General features: G+C 41.8%; 1 protein-coding gene across 4 annotated transcripts in view; it reads left to right on the forward strand.

Moving 5' to 3' along the window:
* LOC130367819 (cytokine receptor common subunit beta-like) overlaps positions 1 to 18,739 on the forward strand; it is a 198,656-nt gene that overhangs the window by 107,643 nt on the left and 72,274 nt on the right. The window contains exon 1 of one of the 4 annotated variants that reach the window (XM_056570648.1): positions 12,474 to 12,610. The exons of 2 other annotated variants lie outside the window; for them this stretch is intronic. The gene's annotated coding sequence lies outside the window, so the exon portion shown is untranslated. Of the gene's footprint in view, positions 1 to 12,473; positions 12,611 to 13,135; positions 13,183 to 18,739 lie in introns of those variants that run through there. One more of the 4 variants, XM_056570649.1, reaches the window with a different exon arrangement.

The following is an 18,739-nucleotide window of genomic DNA, read 5'->3' on the forward strand; positions in this document are numbered from 1 at the left end:
AGAGATCAGTGTGTGCAGTGTTATAGGTCCCTATGGGACCTATAACACTGCAAAAAAAAAGTAAAAAAAATGTGTTAATAAAGGTCATTTAACCCCTTCCCTAATAAAAATTTGAATCAGCCCCCTTTTCCCATAAAAAAATAAAACAGTGTAAATAAAAATAAAAATAAACATATGTGGTATCGCGTAAATGTCTGAACTATAAAAATATATCGGTAATAAAACCGCACGGTCAATGGCGTACACATAAAAAAAATCCAAAGTCCAAAAATGCGTATTTTGGTCACTTTTTATACCATTAAAAAATGAATAAATAGTGATCAAAAAGTCCTATCAAAACGTAAAATCATCACGGCGCAAAAAATGAGTCCTCATACCGCCCTGTACGTGGAAAAAAAAAAAAAAGTTATAGGGGTCAGAAGATGACATTTTTAAACGTATAAATTTTCCTGCATGTAGTTATGATTTTTTCCAGAAGTGCAACAAAATCAAACCTATATAAGTAGGGTATCACTTAACCGTATGGACCTACAGAATAAAGATAAGGTGTCATTTTTACCGAAATATCCACTGCGTAAAAACGGAAGCCCCCAAAAGTTACAAAATGGCGTTTTTTCTTCGATTTTGTCGCACAATGATTTTTCTTCCATTTCGCCGGGAATTTTTGGGTAAAATGACTAATGTCACTGCAAAGTAGAATTGGTGACGTAAAAAATAAGCCATAATATGGATTTTTAGGTGGAAAATTGAAAGGGTTATGATTTTTAAAAGGTAAGGAGGAAAAAACGAAAGTGCAAAAACTGAAAAACCCTGAGTCCTTAAGGGGTTAAGTGTTAAAAATCAAATTTTACATTTTTGCTGTCCAACTTCAACACAAAGCTGTCAAACACCTGTGAGGTGTAAAGGCTCAATGTACCCCTTGTTATGAGGGGTGTCGTTTCCCAAATAGCATGCCATGTGAAGTATTTTTTTTGCTGTTCTGGCACCATGGGGGCTTCCTAAAAGCATCATAGCCCCCCAAAACCATGACAGCAAAATTCGCTCTCCAAAATCCCAAAGAAAATGTTAGTGTAAAAAATGCAGATTAAAATTTTTCTCCTCCACTTTGCTGCTATTCTTGTGAAACACCTAAAGGGTTAACAAACTTTCTGAATGTAATTTTGAATACTTTTGAATACTTTGGGGGGTGCAGTTTTTATAATGGGGTCATTTATGGGGTATTTCTAACATAAAGACCCTCAAATTCACTTCAAAACTGAACTGGTCCCTGAAAAATTCAGATTTTAATATTTTTGTGAAAAATTGGAAAATTGCTGCTGAACTTTGAAGCCCTCTGGTGTCTTCCAAAAGTAAAAACTTGTCAACTTTATGATGCAAACATAAAGCAGACATATCGTATATGTGAATCAATATATAATTCATTTGGTATATCCATTTTTCTTACAAGCAGAGAGTTTCAATGTTAGAAAAATGCAAAATTTTCAAGAAATATTTTCATTTTTCACCAAGAAATAATGCAAGTATCGACCACTAACATAAAGTAGAATATGTCACGAAAAACCAATCTCGGAATCAGAATAAACGGTAAAAGCATCCCAGAGTTATTAATACATAAAGTGACAGTGGTCAGATTTGCAAAAAAGGGCTGAGTAATGGGCTGAGTCCTTAAGGGGTTATATAGCCCAGTTTATGTAGTAAAAAAAAAAAAATCTATATTAATTGGGTAACGTTTTACCAAAACTTTCATTTTTACCAAAAAGCGCACTGCGAAAAAATGGAAGCACCAAAAATTTACAAAACTGTGTTTTTTTTCTTGAATCTTGCCCAAGAAAATAATTTTTTTCTGTTTCACAGTAGATATGGTGATAAAATGAGTGATGTCATATGGGACTGTGTGTGGGAAAAGTGAACGACTTTTGGCTATTAGAAGGCAAGGAGGAAAACACAAAAGTGCAGATGTCCTTAATAGGGGTACTCTGCTGCCCCAGTGTTCGGAACATTTTGTTCCGAATGCTTGGAGCGGGCGCTGGGGGTCGTGACGTCACGGCCATACCCCCTCAATGCAAGTCTATGGGAGGGGGCTTGGCGGACCGCCAGGCCCCCTCCCATAGGCTTGTATTGAGGGGGCGTGACATCACAAGGGGGCATGGCCGTGACATCACGACCCCCCGCTGCCCACACCCAGCGTTCTACACAAATGCTGGGTGCTGCACAGAGACCGCAGGGGTCCCAGCTGCAAGACCACCGCAATCTGACTTCTTATCCCCTATCCTTTGGATAGGGGATAAAGATGTCTATGGGTGGAGTACCCCTTTAAGTGGTTATAGGAGCCAACAAAATTCATTTGTTCTATCCATTGAGTTGCAACTTCCCAAACCAATAACATATATATATATATATATATATATATATATATATCCTAACTTGGCTCGGAAGACTGATCGCCCAAAAATAGTATCCCAGTCTATAAGGTAGGTTTTCTATGAAAAAAATCTAAGCAATCTATCTTCTCCGGTTGCTTGTCTGTCCATCTGGTAACAGGGTGCTGACAGCTGTTCTCTGGAAATGTTGCCAAACATGGGCTGGTTCTTAGTAGCAGGAAACAGAAAGTTTTTCTCGATAAAGTTAATGCTGAAAAGAAAAGGAGGAAGTCAATGTAAGTGCATAATAGAAGCAGATTCTACAACCAGCGACACAAGGAAGGGATCCCGAAGGAGGTACAGTACCACCACCGCACTCTTACTCACAGATTTACTTTTCTTCTTGATGTACCCACATACAGATGCCTACAGGGAAAGCCTATATATATATATATATATATATATATATATATATATATATATATATGTTATAGCTTCTGTCTATTGCTACTCATTGTTTACCAGAGGATTCACTGAGATCTGCTACCGAAACTATTCAGGGGTGTGAGTATTTTTGGAAGCTAAACAAAACAAAAAAAAAAAACATTTGTAAAGTTTATATTTTATTTCGATTTTATGAGGTTGTTGCTGCCTATGGGGCAGAGTTTGAGTGTTTTAGAAAGTAATTAAAAAGTGATTATTAACCCTTTAAGGACGCAGGGTTTTTCGTTTTTTCCTCCTCACCTTTTAAAAATCATAACCCTTTCAATTTTGCACCTAAAATCCATATGATGGCTTATTTTTTGCGCCACCAATTCTACTTTGCAGTGACATCAGTCATTGTACCCAAAAATCTACAGCGAAACGGGGAAAAAAAAACTTTGTGCGACGAAATTGAAGAAGAAACGCCATTTTGTAACTTTTGGGGGCTTCCGTTTCTATGCAGTAAATTTTTCAGTAAAAATGACACCTTATCTTTATTCTTTAGGTCCATATGATTAAAATGATACCCTACTTATATCGGTGTGATTTTGCTGTACTTCTGGAAAAAATCATAACTACATGCACGGAAATTTATATGTTTAAAATTGTCATGTTCTGAGCCCTCTAACTTTTTTATTTTTCTGCGCCGTGATCTGACGTTTTTAGAGGTACCATTTTTGTATTGATCCGACTTTTTGATCACTTTTTATTCATTTTTTCATGATATAAAAAGTAACCAAAAATATGTTATTTTGGACTTTGGAATTTTTTTGCGCATACGCCATTGACCGTGCGGTTTAATTAATGATATATTTTTATAGTTCGGACATTTACACACGCGGCGATACCACATATGTTTATATTTATTTTTATTTACATGGTGTTTTTTTTAATGGGAAAAGGGGGGTGATTTGAACTTTTATTAAGGAAAGGGTTAAATCACATTTATTAACTTTTTTTTACACTTTTTTTTGCAGTTTTATAGCTCCCATAGGGGTCTATAACATTGCATACACTGATTGCCAGCACTGTTCACTGCAAAGCCATAGCTTTGCAGTGATCAGTGTTATCGGCGGTCGATTGCTCAAGCCTGCATCTCAGGCTTGGAGCAATCAATCGCCGAAGGGACATGCCGGAGGAAGGTAAGACACCCTTCGGTCGTGTCCCAGATGATCGGCACACCGCATTTTCACTGCGGTGGTCCCAATCAGTCCCCCTTGAGCAGCCGGGCAGCTTTCACTTTCGTTTTAGACGCGGTGTTCAACTTTGAATGCTGCGTCTAAAGGGTTAATAGTACGCGGCACCGCGATCGCTGCCACATGCTATTAGCCCCGGGTCCCGGCTTCAGATACATGCCGGGACCGACCCGATATGACGCGTGGTCATCGCGGGAGACAGCTAAGGACGTAAATATACGTCCTTGGTCGGTAAGGGGTTAAAGGATTTATCGTGCCTGTGAGAACAATGTGAACCGTGACTTCAGATAAGCAGATGCATTAGACAATCTTGTTTTCTTCCTTAAATCCACTTTCTGTACATTTGTCAGAGTATGTGGTTATGTGGACTTAAAGGGGTATTCCGTGAAAAAACTTTTTTGTTTAGATCACCTGGCTCCAGAAAGTTAAACAGATTTCAAATTACTTCTATTAAAAAATCTTCATCCTTCCAATAATTATTAGCTGCTGAAGTTGAGTTGTTCTTATCTGTCTGGAAACAGTGCTCTCTGCTGACATCTCTGCTTGTCTCAGGAACTGCACAGAGTAGAAGAGGTTTGCTATGGGAATTTGCTTCTTCTCTGTACAGCTCCCGAGACACTTGTCATCAGAGAGCACTTAGACAGAAAAGAACAACTCAACTTCAGAAGCTCATAAGTACTGAAAGGATTAAAAGGGTTATCCACCATAAGGTGATTTTAGTACATACCTGGCAGACAGTAATGGACATGCTTAGGAAGGATTTGCGCTTGTCTTGGGACTAAAGGGCTATGTCATGAGATTACCATAACACTGTGGCTAGCTTTTTGTGAACTTGTATTTCCTGTTTGACTTATGTTTTTTTGACTACAAATCCCACAATTCCATTTTCCTCCCTCCCACACATCAACCACCCCACCCATTGAAACAAAAGACCTGTGGTTTTCAATCAGGGTGCCTACAGCTGTTGCATTAGTTGCAGATTGATCTCCTAGTGCGCCTAATTCATTACAAAAGCAGAAATTGTTGTTAAAATCTGTACAACTGCGCTCCATAGACATGCACCTTATAATAAATCCAGTGCAGAGGACACTGACATCATTTCAGATCAGAGCAGCGTACCCAATTGTTTTCTTAGAAGGCTTTTGAAAATAAGATGATAAGCTCTGTTAGTTAGTTCGCATAGACATTTATAACTCCAACTAAATTTGGTCTTCAATAATTTTTTGTTTTTGTTTCGTTCGCGGAGCCATCGTTTTTTTTTTGACATTGATGTTGCTGTGAGAGATTGTTTTTTTTTTTTCTGTTTATTGTTATTAAACCATCATTTTGAAGAACATATAACTTAGCTTTTTTTGTTTGTTCCTGGAATGCAATAAGACTTTTTACTCCTATATACTATTTTTTTTAATTATATATATATATATATATATATATATATATATATATATATATATTTATTTAATTATATTGTGAATACCTGTGTAATTCCAGTGCGGTATAGTCTGCACAGTACATACAGTCATGGCCTTAATTGTTGGCATTTTTCAAGAAAATGAAGTATTTCTCACAGAAAAGTATTGCAGTAACACATGTTTTGCTATACACATGATATCCCCTTTGTGTGTATTGGAACTAAACCAAAAAAAGGAGGATAAAAATCTAATTGGACATAATATCACACCAAACTCTAAAAATGGGCTGGACAAAAATATTACCATCCTTTATATTTGGTTGCACACCCTTTGGAAAAAATAACTGAAATCAGTTATCTTCCTATAACCATCAATAAGCTTCTTACACCTCTCAGCCGGAATGTTGGACCACTCTTCCTTTGCAAACTGCTCCAGGTCTCTCTTATTGGAAGGCGCCTTTTCCCAACAGCAATTTTAAGATCTCTCCACAGGTGACTCATTGCTGGCCACTTCAGAACTCTCCAGCGCTTTGTTGCCATCCATTTCTGGTGCTTTTTGAGGTATGGTTGGGGTCATTGTCCTGCTGGAAAACCCAAGATCTCGGACCCAAACCCAGCTTTCTGACACTGGGCTGTACAGTGCAAACCAAAATCCGTTGGTAATCCTCAGATTTCATGATGCCTTGTACACATTCAAGGCCCCCAGTGCAAGAGGCAGCAAAACATCCCCAAAATATCATTGACCCTCCACCATATTTCGCTGTAGGTACTGTGTTCTTTTCTTTGTAGGCCTCATTCCGTTTTCGGGAAACAGTAGAATGATGTGCTTTACCAAAAAGCTCTATCTTGGTCTCATCTGTCCACAAGATGTTTTCCCAGAAGGATTTTGGCTTACTCAAGTTCATTTTGGCAGAATGTAGTCTTGCTTTTTTATGTCTCTGTGTCAGCAGTGGGGTCCTCCTGGGTCTCCTGCCATAACATTTCATTTAATTTAAATGTCGACGGATAGTTCTCGCTGACATTTATGCTCCCTGAGCCTGCAGGACAGCTTGAATATCTTGGGAACTTGTTTGGGGCTGCTTATCCACCATCCGGACTATCCTGCGTTGACACCTTTCATCAATTTCTCTCTTCCGTCCATGCCCAGGGAGATTAGCTACAGTGCCATGGGTTGCAAACTTCTTGGTAATGTTGCGCAACGTGGACAAAGGCAAATCTAGATCTCTGGAGATGGACTTGTAACCTTGAGATTGTTGATATTTTTTTCCCAATTTTGGATCTCAAGTCCTCAGACTTGTCATCATTTTTTGGAGTTTGGTGTGACATTATGTCCAATTAGTTTTTTTTTTCTCCCTTTTTTGGTTTAGTTCCAATACACACAAAGGGAATAAACATGTGTATAGCAAAACACGTGTTACTGCAATCCTTTTCTGTGAGAAATACTTCATTTTCTAGAAACATTTCAGGGGTGCCAACATTTACTGTTATACCATGACTGTATAACATGGACAAAGCGTCTCTACAGGCATATCTAAGGTAAACCATCAGTCCACAATTGATCACTATTGGTTAACCAGCCGCTAGATGTCTTCTACCTTAAAGGGGTACTCCGCCCGGTCCCCCCTCCGCAATCTAGCATGCAGCACTCACCGATGAGCACTGCAGGAAGCGTTGGAGGCTCCAAGTCTTATGCCTCCCTGGGGATGGAGACTTGGAGCGCTTCCTGCAGTGCTCACAGGTGGATGCTGCATGCTAGATTGCGGGGGTCCCCAAGCGTTGGGACCCCCGCGATCAGACATCTTATCCCCTATCCTTTGGCTACGGGATAAGATGTCTTAGGGCCGGAGTACCCCTTTAAAGGGACACTCCACTTCAAGGGACACTCCACTTGTGCATTATAAAGCCCTATGTAGAGAATTATTATTTATACAGCAACAACTGATGACACCAAATCTCCGTCTTCTCACAGGACCCTGGGCATACATGTTGGTGGCTGTCTCTAAACTGTGGTCCTCCAGCTGTTGAAAAACTACAACTCCCAGCATGCCTATAAATCTCAGAGGCATCCGCTGCTCCAACCCCTGTGCCCATTAGATGAAGTCAGTGACAATGTACAGCTCTGGAGTTAACTCACAATTGTACAGTGTATATGTCTGTACTCCTACATGGTTAAAAAAGTAGCCCCTCCAAATTTTATAGGATTAAAAGTTAACCTATAGGAAATGAAATTATAAAGAGATGAATGTCCAGCGTCAACTCGTGAAAAAGGAACTTCTTTATTTGGTTGCCATAGGAAGCATCACATGTATTCAAGTAACGTGACGCGTTTCGGCCCTGCGGGCCGAAACGCGTCACGTTACTTGAGTCCATGTGATGTTTCCTATGGCAACTAAATAAAGAAGTTCCTTTTTTCACGAGTTGGCGCTGGACATTCATCTTTCTTCTATAAAGAGTTTTGTTTAGAAACATTTGTTCAGTTTAATGTCCCCTTTAGCCTAAATTCGAGCACATCATACATTGGTGAATAAGTTTATGGAGTTTTCTGTATTTACTTGCTACTTGGCACTTTTTTGTACAAATGGGAACCAAAAGTCAATACCGAAAGCGTCACCGCGTCTTCGAGAGGAGGAAGTGGCTTTAATAACTAAACTGCGCTTCACAAATGACTAAAAACGGAGACACGCAAAATACTCCCAGACTCCTAAAGTCACGATGCATCTACCAGAATGCACGCCCATCTGTAACACCCCAATGGGTGCGGACCTGCTCTGCCACCTACCAGTTTGACTTTGGGTCTATCTTGAGAGGGCAGTCTAACTATTGCCCTGGTTTTCACCCTTTATCCTGTCCCAGGATGCAGAAGCTGGACGGCTGCAGGTGAGATACCAGGTTGCTTCTCCAAGATTGTTCCCAGTTAGGTGGCAGCTGGACAGATGGGCCAGAGCACCCCGGTGCCTAAGGCTTTCCAGGCATGCTGGGAGTTGTAGTTTTCCAACATCTGGAGGTACCCTGGTTGGGAAACACTGCTCTATATGTGTGGTGACCCAGTACGGGAGGTGTTACCCCATACTCTTGCTTCCCAGTCCGGCAGTCTCCCTTCAGTGTCCCCTGGGCTTCCTTGTACTTGTTTCCCCCATGTACATATGTTCTGCAGTGTATTGGATTATAAAATGTCTTGTTGCTTTAAGAGTTGTACCATGTGATATGTCATGATTGTTACCCAAGAGGTGACTTCAAGAGTGACCTATGGGGTCCCTGCTAGTCTCCCCCATATAAGCCCTGGGTGGAGCTTCTCTCTCTTTTTGCTCTTCTCTCTTTTGGAGATAAGTCTTTGCTGAGGTCAGTCGTGCCTAGTGTGTGTGCCCAGAGTGTTGGAGGCCTCAAAGTCAAGTCCTGCAGCCACCAACAATGCAAGTAAGCTACAGTCATAGCTTTGTCAGTCATCAGTCAAGTCAAGTCAGTCCCTGTCATCTGTCAAGTCAGCGTGGCCTGCATCACATTGTCCAGTCCTACTACAAGTGACAAGTCCCAGCAAGCCCTTCAGGTCTCTGAGTCACTGGTCACCTCTGTGGCCCTGCCTGAACTATATAGACTTTACCATCTGTCTACCCTCAGTAAAGCTACCGTTACCCGTAACTTGGTGTCGTAGTCATTATTGCCCCCGAGCCTAGCCCAGGATCTAGCGGTATACCTTCGGGAGGTATTGAACATAAATCCTGTCCTGGTGTCACGAATACAAGGGGTTAATGCCACCTGCCCCTAGGGTAACAACATCTACCCTCATCACACCCTGTTACCACATATGGTAGTTGCATGATAGGAGGGCAAAATGGCTCAGGTGCAGCCAGGTGTCAGTAAGCTGGATCAGAATACTGGGAGGTAGCTGACAGTCCAGGAGAAGCACAGGAGGTCAGCAAGGTACAGAAGGGTCAGGACAACAGGAAAAGGGCAGGCACAGATCAGCTGGACAGGAACAGACGTGACAATGTGGTAACTAGGAGGCACTGCTGAATCTCTGTACCATAAGCACGGGATGGTGATGCAAATCCAAATCTCGTTATATGCGGAGGTGCTGGGAAGTGATTAGGACCATAGATACAATTACACAAGGTAGTGGCATAGCACCAACATGAATCCTGTGCTCACCGCTAAGTAAACGACTTCAGACTTCAACCGTGGATTAACCGGGCAGGACTGCAGGAGTTGCGTGGGGCGCTCAGTATTTTGGTGGTCAGCACATAAGATGAGAAGTATTCTTGGTGTCCAGTACGTAAGACGAGTAGTATTTTGGTAGCCAATACATTAGATGAATAGTATTCATGGTGTCTAGTACATAAAATGAATAGTATTCTTGGTATCCAGTACAGATGATGAGTAGGATTTTGGTGGCCAATACATAAGATAAGTTGGACTCTTGGTGTCCAGTACAGGACCTACCGTATTTCTGGATATGACACCGATGTCCACATCAGAATTCCCTTACAAGTTTATACAAATAATAATAATGAGTAAATGTTTTTATTTTTTAAATATATTTACGTATATATTTTATAAGGTTGAAAAAAGAAGAGTCCATCAAGTTCAATATATAACCCTATTTTGTTGATCCGGAGGAAGGAGAGAAACTCCTATAGGGCTAATGTCAATTGCCCTATAATTCCCAACTCACTGCTCTTACAGTAAAAAATCTTCATCTGTGACGATGTGGAACCTTCTTTCCTCATGATGTAGAGCAGTGTTTCCCAACCCAGTCCTCAAGGCACACCAACATTCCGGGTTTTTTCAGTTTCTCCATTGGAATAGAACAGGGAAAAACTAAAATCCTGGACTGTTGGTGTGCCTTGAGGACTGGGTTGGGAAACACTGATGTCGAGGACGCCCCCTTGTCATAGTTATCGGCCTAGGTATAAAAAGATCACTAGAAAGATCTCTGTACTGTCCCTTCATATATTTGTACATCGTGATCAGATCCCCCTAAGACGTCTTTTCTCTAAACTAAATATACCCAAGATTGATAACCTGTCTTGGTCCCGTAATCCTCCCATACCATCAATTATCTTTGTCGCTCTCCTCTGCACCGGTAAAACTGTGTCCCTGTCCAAAGCCTCTATGTCTCTGTTCATACATCCAATGACTTTATTAGTTTTGGCAGCAGCTGCCTGGCACTGATCACTAAAGTAGAGTTTACTGTCCACCAGTACCCCCAGAGTTTTACCTAATGTCTTATTATTTAGCACCTAATTGTACATGTTGTCTTTACGGCTCAAGTGCGTAACCTTACATTTATGCACATTAAATTTTATTTGCCATGTCTGTGCCCAAGCCTCCAGCTTCCCCAGATCCCTCTGTAATATTATGTTATCCTCCTCGGTGGTGATCACCCAGTTTATTTTCATTTACTCTACTGCCAAGTCACATGTTATTCCACTGCCAAGTCAGAGTTATCTACGGGACACACATTTCTTTTCATTGCGTAGCGTACAAGCTCATCTATTAGAAAGATGAATCAAGAAAAAAAAAAAGTGAATATCTGTCTCTACCATATAATGTGAGCAACTGTAGAGGAGACGATCAGTGGCAATCGGTATACAATGTGAAACAAAAGCAGAAAAGACTCGGGGACTCACCAAACTGCAAAATGCTTCTCTTTTAAAATGGGTTATCCAGGAAAAAACTTTTTTTTTTTTTTTTATATAAATCAACTGGCTCCAGGAAGTTAAACAGATTTGTAAATTACTTCAATTAAAAAAATCTTAATCCTTCCAATAATTATCAGCTGCTGAAGTTGAGTTGTTCTTTTCTGTCTGGCAACAGTGTTCTCTGCTGACACCTCTGCTTGTCTCGGGAACTGCACAGAGTAGAAGAGGTTTTGCTATGGGGATTTGCTTCTATTTTGGACAGTTCCCGAGACAGGTGTCATCACTTAGCACTTAGACAGAAAAGAACAACTCAAGTCATTTACAAATCTGTTTAACTTTCTGGAGCCAGTTGAGATATATATCTCAACTGCTGCTGCAATCCTCTTTTTTTGTATACTCTGTATCTGCCATGGCAGTGTACACCCGTGTATTAGGCTGTTGTGCTGGCTATCTTTCTTTTTTCTTGTATGTACAATTCAGGGGGTAATGGCACCCTCTTTAGCTGTGCACCCCTCCCCCTTTTTCACAGGTGGAGTTTTAAATGGATCCAGCATGTCACCCAGTCAGAGGCTATATGCCCAGCAGAGGTGAGTGGATAGTTGAGCGTTAGGCTCACAATTTGTGCTAGGGTCCCATCCTAAATGAGGCCACCTCCCCGTGGTGGATGGGGGACACGTTTTGATCAAAAAGTGCACTGAGAGCCTACATGTTTTGACCAATGTGTGCTGCTGCAATCCTCTTTTTCTGTATACTATATATATATATATATATATATATATATATATATATATATATATATGTATATATACACCATTGAAGGCGACTGCAGCACACCAGCTTAAAGTGCAAAGAAGTGATTTATTCCAGAAAATACAGGCAACATTTCTGTGGATTTTCCTGGATAACCCCTTTAATCCAAGAGGTATCGAGGTGTACACATCAGGGCAGAGTAGGGCAGGGAGCGAGGCAGGGGGTGCGGGTAGGACTGCGCGGTTTCGTGCCGGTCTGGCACTTCTTCAAGCTACATGCACGTAGTGCATGTAGCTTGAAGAAGTGCCAGACCGGCACGAAACCGCGCAGTCCTACCCGCACCCCCTGCCTCGCTCCCTGCCCCCCTCCGCCCTGATGTGTACACCTCGATACCTCTTGGATTAAAGAGAAGCATTTTGGTGAGTCACCGAGTCTTTTCATATATTAGAAAACTGCCTGTGGATATGCCAAAAATGCCCAAATGGGAATAACCCATTAAAGGGGCTTTACTAAAGATAAGTCTAAAAACATTATGAAAACCCGTCCAGAGGAAAAGTTGTTGAGTTGCCCATAGCAACCAATCAGAGCGCTTCTTTCCTTTCACACAGGCCTTTTCAAAAATGAAAGAAGCGATCTGATTGGTTGCTATGGGCAACTCAACAACTTTTCCTCTGGACAGGTTTTGATAAATCTCCCCCATAGTGCCTGGCCATACATTTCCTCTACAAAGAAGGGCTGGACTCTCCTCTCTGAATAATAGAGGGGATTTGGGTGAGGAGGTTCCCTTTATGCTTTCCATATGACCTAATAAGGCATAAATAAAGGAAATTAAAAAATGCAAAGTAATATTTCACAATCAAATGTAGGAAGCCTTATAAGATACAGAATACAGTGATGCTTTGTGTTGTTCTCAGTAGAGATGAGCGAACTTACAGTAAGTTCGATTCGTCACGAACTTCTCGGCTCGGCAGTTGATGACTTATCCTGCATAAATTAGTTCCAGTCCCGTGGGCTGGAAAAGGTGGATACAGTCCTAGGAGACTCTTTCCTAGAAATGTATCCACCTTTTCCAGCCCACCGGAGCACCTGAAAGCTGAACTCATTTATGCAGGATAAGTCATCAACTGCCGAGCCGAGAAGTTCGTGACGAATCGAATTTACTGTAAGTTCGCTCATCTCTAGTTCTCAGCCATAAGTCAAATAATAAAGCGGAATACCATTGGGCCAGGTGCAAAATGTGCATGGAAATGAATTTGCAATGTGAAATATGAGCGGCCTTGTCAGCGGCGTTCAGTAGGAGAAGCCCCCAAACACTCAGAAAAATCCCTATTACCCGATAAAGTGTAAGTCATTCTACAATAATTAGTATTGGGACTGTAAGGTCTGATTCCTATGTATATGAGTGTAATACAGCTCTGTACAAGATGTAAGGAGTCTTAACCCCTTAAGGACCAGGCCATTTTACACCTTAAGGACTGGAGCGTTTTTTGCAATTCTGACCACTGTCACTTTAAACATTAATAACTCTGGAATGCTTTTAGTTATCATTCTGATTCCGAGATAGTTTTTTCGTGACATATTGTACTTTAACTTAGTGGTAAAATTTTGTGGTAACTTGCATCCTTTCTTGGTGAAAAATCCCAAAATTTGATGAAAAAAATGAAAATTTAGCATTTTTCTAACTTTGAAGCTCTCTGCTTGTAAGGAAAATGGATATTCAAAATATATTTTTTTTGGGTTCACATATACAATATGTCTACTTTATGTTTGCATCATAAAATTTATGGGTTTTTACTTTTGGAAGACACCAGAGGGCTTCACAGTTCAGCAGCAATTTTCCGATTTTTCACAAAATTTTCAAACTCGCTATTTTTCAGGGACCAGTTCAGTTTTGAAGTGGATTTGAAGGGTCTTCATATTAGAAATACCCCATAAAAGACCCCATTATAAAAACTACACCCCCCAAAGTATTCAAAATGACATTCAGTAAGTGTTTTAACCCTTTAGGTGTTTCACAGGAATAGCAGCAAAGTGAAGGAGAAAATTCAAAATCTTCATTTTTTACACTCGCATGTTCTTGTAGACCCAAATTTTGAATTTTTGCAAGGGGTAAAAAGGAGAAAATTTTTACTTGTATTTGAAACCCAATTTCTCTCGAGTAAGCACATACCTCATATGTCTATGTTAATTTTTCAGCGGACGCAGTAGAGGGCTCAGAAGGGAAGGAGCGACAAATGGTTTTTGGGGGGCATGCCGCATTTAGGAAGCCCCTATGGTGCCAGGACAGCAAAAAAAAACACATGGCATACCATTTTGGAAACTAGACCCCTCAGGGAACGTAACAAGGGGTAAAGTGAACCTTAATACCCTACAGGTGATTCACGACTTTTGCATATGTAAAAAAAATATATATTTTTTTTACCTAAAATGCTTGGTTTCCCAAAAATTTTACATTTTTAAAAAGGGTAATAGCAGAAAATACCCCCAAAAATTTGAAGCCCAATTTCTCCCGATACAGAAAACACCTCGCATGGGGGTGAAAAGTGCTCTGCTGGCGCACTACAGGTCTCAGAAGGAGTCACATTTGGCTTTTTTGAAGGAAATTTTGCTCTGGGGGCATGCCGCATTTAGGAAGCCCCTATGGTGCCAGAACAGCAAAAAAAAACCCCACATGGCATACCATTTTGGAAACTAGAACCCTCGGGGAACGTAACAAGGGGTAATGTGAACCTTAATGCCCTACAGGTGTTTCACGACTTTTGCATATGTAAAAAAAAAAAAATTTTTTTACCTAAAATGCTTGTTTTCCCAAAATGTTTACATTTTTAAAAAGGGTAATAGCAGAAAATACCCCCCAAAATTTGAAGCCCAATTTCTCCCGATTCAGAAAACACCCCATATGGGGGTGAAAAGTGCTCTGCTGGCGCACTACAGGTCTCAGAAGAGAAGGAGTCACATTTGGCTTTTTGAAAGCGAATTTTGCTCTGGGGGCATGCCGCATTTAGGAAGCCCCTATGATGCCAGGACAGCAAAAAAAAAAAAACCACATGGCATACCATTTTGGAAACTAGACCCCTCGGGGAACGTAACAAGGGGTAGTTTGAACCTTAATACCCTACAGGTGTTTCACGACTTTTGCATATGTAAAAAAATATATATATATTTTTTACCTAAAATGCTTGTTTTCCCAAAAATTTTACATTTTTAAAAAGGGTAATAGCAGAAAATACCCCCCAAAATTTGTTAAGCAATTTCTCCCGAGTACGGCGATACCCCATATGTGACCCTAAACTGTTGCCTTGAAATACGACAGGGCTCCAAAGTGAGAGCGCCATGCGCATTTGAGGCCTAAATTAGGGACTTGCATAGGGGTGGACATAGGGGTATTCTACGCCAGTGATTCCCAAACAGGGTGCCTCCAGCTGTTGTAAAACTCCCAGCATGCCTAGACAGTCAACGGCTATCTGGCAATACTGGGAGTAGTTGTTTTGCAACAGCTGGAGGCTCCGTTTTGGAAACAGTGGCGTACCAGACGTTTTTCATTTTTATTGGGGAGGGGGGTTGTATAGGGGTATGTGTATATGTAGTGTTTTTTACTTTTTATTTTTATTTTGTGTTAGTGTAGTGTAGTGTTTTTAGGGTACAGTCACACGGGCGGGGGTTCACAGTAGTTTCTCGCTAGCAGTTTGAGCAGCGGCAGAAATTTTGCCGCACCTCAAACTTGCAGCCGGATACTTACTGTAATCCTCCGCCCATGTGAGTGTACCCTGTACATTCACATTGGGGGGGGGGGGGGGGGGGGAACATCCAGCTGTTGCAAAACTACAACTCCCAGCATGTACGGTCTATCAGTGCATGCTGGGAGTTGTAGTTTTGCAACAGCTGGAGGCACACTGGTTGTGAAACACCGAGTTTGGTAACAAACTCAGTGTTTTGCAACCAGTGTGCCTTCAGCTGTTGCAAAAGCTACAACCCCCAGCATGTACGGACAGCGGAAGGGCATGCTGGGTCTTGTAGTTATGCAACAGCTGGAGGCATACTACTTTGGCTGGGGATGCTGGGGATTGTAGTTATGCAACAGCTGGAGACACACTGGTTTGCTACTTAACTCAGTGTGCCTTCAGCTGTTGCAAAACTACAACTCTCAGCAGTCACCGACAGCCAATGGGCATGCTGGGAGTTGTAGTTATGCAACCACCAGATGCACCACTACAACTCCCAGCATGCACTTTAGCTGATTGTGCAAGCTGGGAGTTGTAGTTACGCAACAGCTGAAGGTACACTTTTCCATAGAAAGAATGTGCCTCCAGCTGTTGCAAAACTACAAGTCCCAGCATGCCCATAAGGGAATGCTGGGAGTTGTGGTGGTCTGCCTCCTGCTGTTGCATAACTACAGCTCCCAGCATGCCCTTTTTGCATGCTGGGAGCTGTTGCTAAGCAACAGCAGGAGGCTGTCACTCACCTCCAACGATCCTCGCCGCACAGGTCAGTCCCTCGTCGTCTCCGCCGCCGCCGCTGCTCCTGGGGCCCCGATCCCAACATTAACGCCGGCGATCGGGGTCCCCAGCACCCGGGGTGCACGTCCCGCACCCGCTCACGTCCTCCGGAAGAGGGGCGGAGCGGGTTGCGGGAGTGACACCCGCAGCAGGCGCCCTGATTGGTCGGCCGGTAATCCGGCCGACGAATCAGGGCGATCGTGAGGTGGCACCAGTGCCACCTCACCCCTGCTGGCTCTGGCTGTTCCGGGCCGTCTCTGACAGCCCCGATCAGCCAATAATTCCGGGTCACCGGGTCACTGGAGGCCCGATTGAACCGGAATCCGCCGCAGATCGCGATATGCCCCGATGCCTGCTGAACGATTTCAGCAGGCATCGGGCACCGGCTCCGCTCCAGATGGTTGCGGGGGGCCGGTAAAACACATGACGTTCTCATACGTCATGTGTCCTTAAGGACTCGGAAATGGAGACGTATGAGAACGTCATGTGTCCTTAAAGGGGTAGTCCAGTGGTGAAAAACTTATCCCCTATCCTAAGGATAGGGGATAAGTTTGAGATCGCGGGGGGTCCGACCGCTGGGGCCCCCTGCGATCTCTCTGTACGGGGCCCCGGCTCTCCGCCGAGATAGCGGGTGTCGACCCCCGCACGAAGCGGCGGCCGACACGCCCCCTCAATACATCTCTATGTCAGAGCCGGAGATTGCCGAAGGCAGCGCTTCGGCTCTGCCATAGAGTTGTATTGAGGGGGCGTGTCGGCCGCCGCCTCGTGCGGAGGTCGACACGCCCCCTTCCCGCCGGCTGTCGGGGCTCCATACAGGAGATCTCGGGGGGGCCCCAACGGTCGGACCCCCCGCGATCTGCAACTTATCCCCTATCCTTAGGATAGGGGATAAGTTGCTCACCACTGAATCACCACTGGACTACTCCTTTAAGGGGTTAAAGGGGTTATCCAGGAAAAAAACTTTTTTTTATATACCATATATCAACTGGCTCCAGAAAGGTAAACAGATTTGTAAATTACTCCTATTAAAAAATCTTAATCCTTTCAGTACTTGTGAGCTTCTGAAGTTAAGGTTGTTCTTTTCTGTCTAAGTGCTCTCTGATGACACGTGCCTCGGGAACCGCCCAGTTTAGAAGCAAATCCCCATAGCAAACCTCTTCTAAACTGGGCAGTTCCTGAGACAGGTGTCATCAGAGAGCACTTAGACAGAAAAGAACAACCTTAACTTCAGAAGCTCATAAGTACTGAAAGGATTAAGATTTTTTAATAGAAGTAATTTACAAATCTGTTTAACTTTCTGGAGCCAGTTGATTTATATATATATATATATATATATATATATAAGTTTTTTCCTGGATAACCCCTTTAAAATGGCACTTACATACCATACAGTTTGATTAAAGGGGAGGATCGCCCGAAATATGGCGTTATGGGATCTGGCTATGGTCGAGCAAGATCTGGAAAAGGAGAACTATAGCTATAGCTGCAGATTTGGGATTTGGCTAACTTCCCAAAGGTTCACTATTCTTACTAGTGAGTTTAAAGTTTAACCCCTTAAGGACTCAGCCCATTTTGGCCTTAAGGACTCAGACAATTTAATTTTTACGTTTTCATTTTTTCCTCCTCGCCTTCTACAAATCATAACTCTTTTATATTTTCATCCACAGACTAGTATGAGGGCTTGTTTTTTGCGCGACCAGTTGTCCTTTGTAATGACATCACTCATTATATCATAAAATGTATGGCGCAACCAAAAAACACTATTTTTGTGGGGAAATTAAAACGAAAAACGCAATTTTGCTAATTTTGGAAGGTTTTGTTTTCACGCCGTACAATTTATGGTAAAAATGACATGTGTTCTTTATTCTGAGGGTCAATACGATTAAAATGATACCCATTATTATATACTTTTATATTATTGTTGCGCTTAAAAAAAATCACAAACTTTTTAACCAAATTAGTACGTTTATAATCCCTTTATTTTGATGACCTTTAACTTTTTTATTTTTCCGTATAAGTGGCGGTATGGGGGCTCATTTTTTGCGCCATGATCTGTACTTTTTTTTGATACCACATTTGCATATAAAAAACTTTAAATAAATTTTTTATAATTTTTTTTTAATAAAATGTATAAAAAAAGTAGGAATTTTGGACTTTATTTTATTTTTTTCCGTTCACGCCGTTCACCGTACGGGATCATTAACATTTTATTTTAATAGTTCGGACATTTACGCACGCGGCGATACCAAATATGTGTATAAAAATTTTTTTTTACGCTTTTTGGGGGTAAAATAGGAAAAAACGGACGTTTTACTTTTTTATTGGGGGAGGGGATTTTTCACTTTTTTTTTACTTTTACTTTTACATTTTTTTACATTTTTTTTTACACTTGAATAGTCCCCAT

This window comes from Hyla sarda, chromosome 4, assembly GCF_029499605.1.
Source record: "Hyla sarda isolate aHylSar1 chromosome 4, aHylSar1.hap1, whole genome shotgun sequence".
In the NCBI taxonomy this organism is placed as follows: domain Eukaryota; kingdom Metazoa; phylum Chordata; class Amphibia; order Anura; family Hylidae; genus Hyla; species Hyla sarda.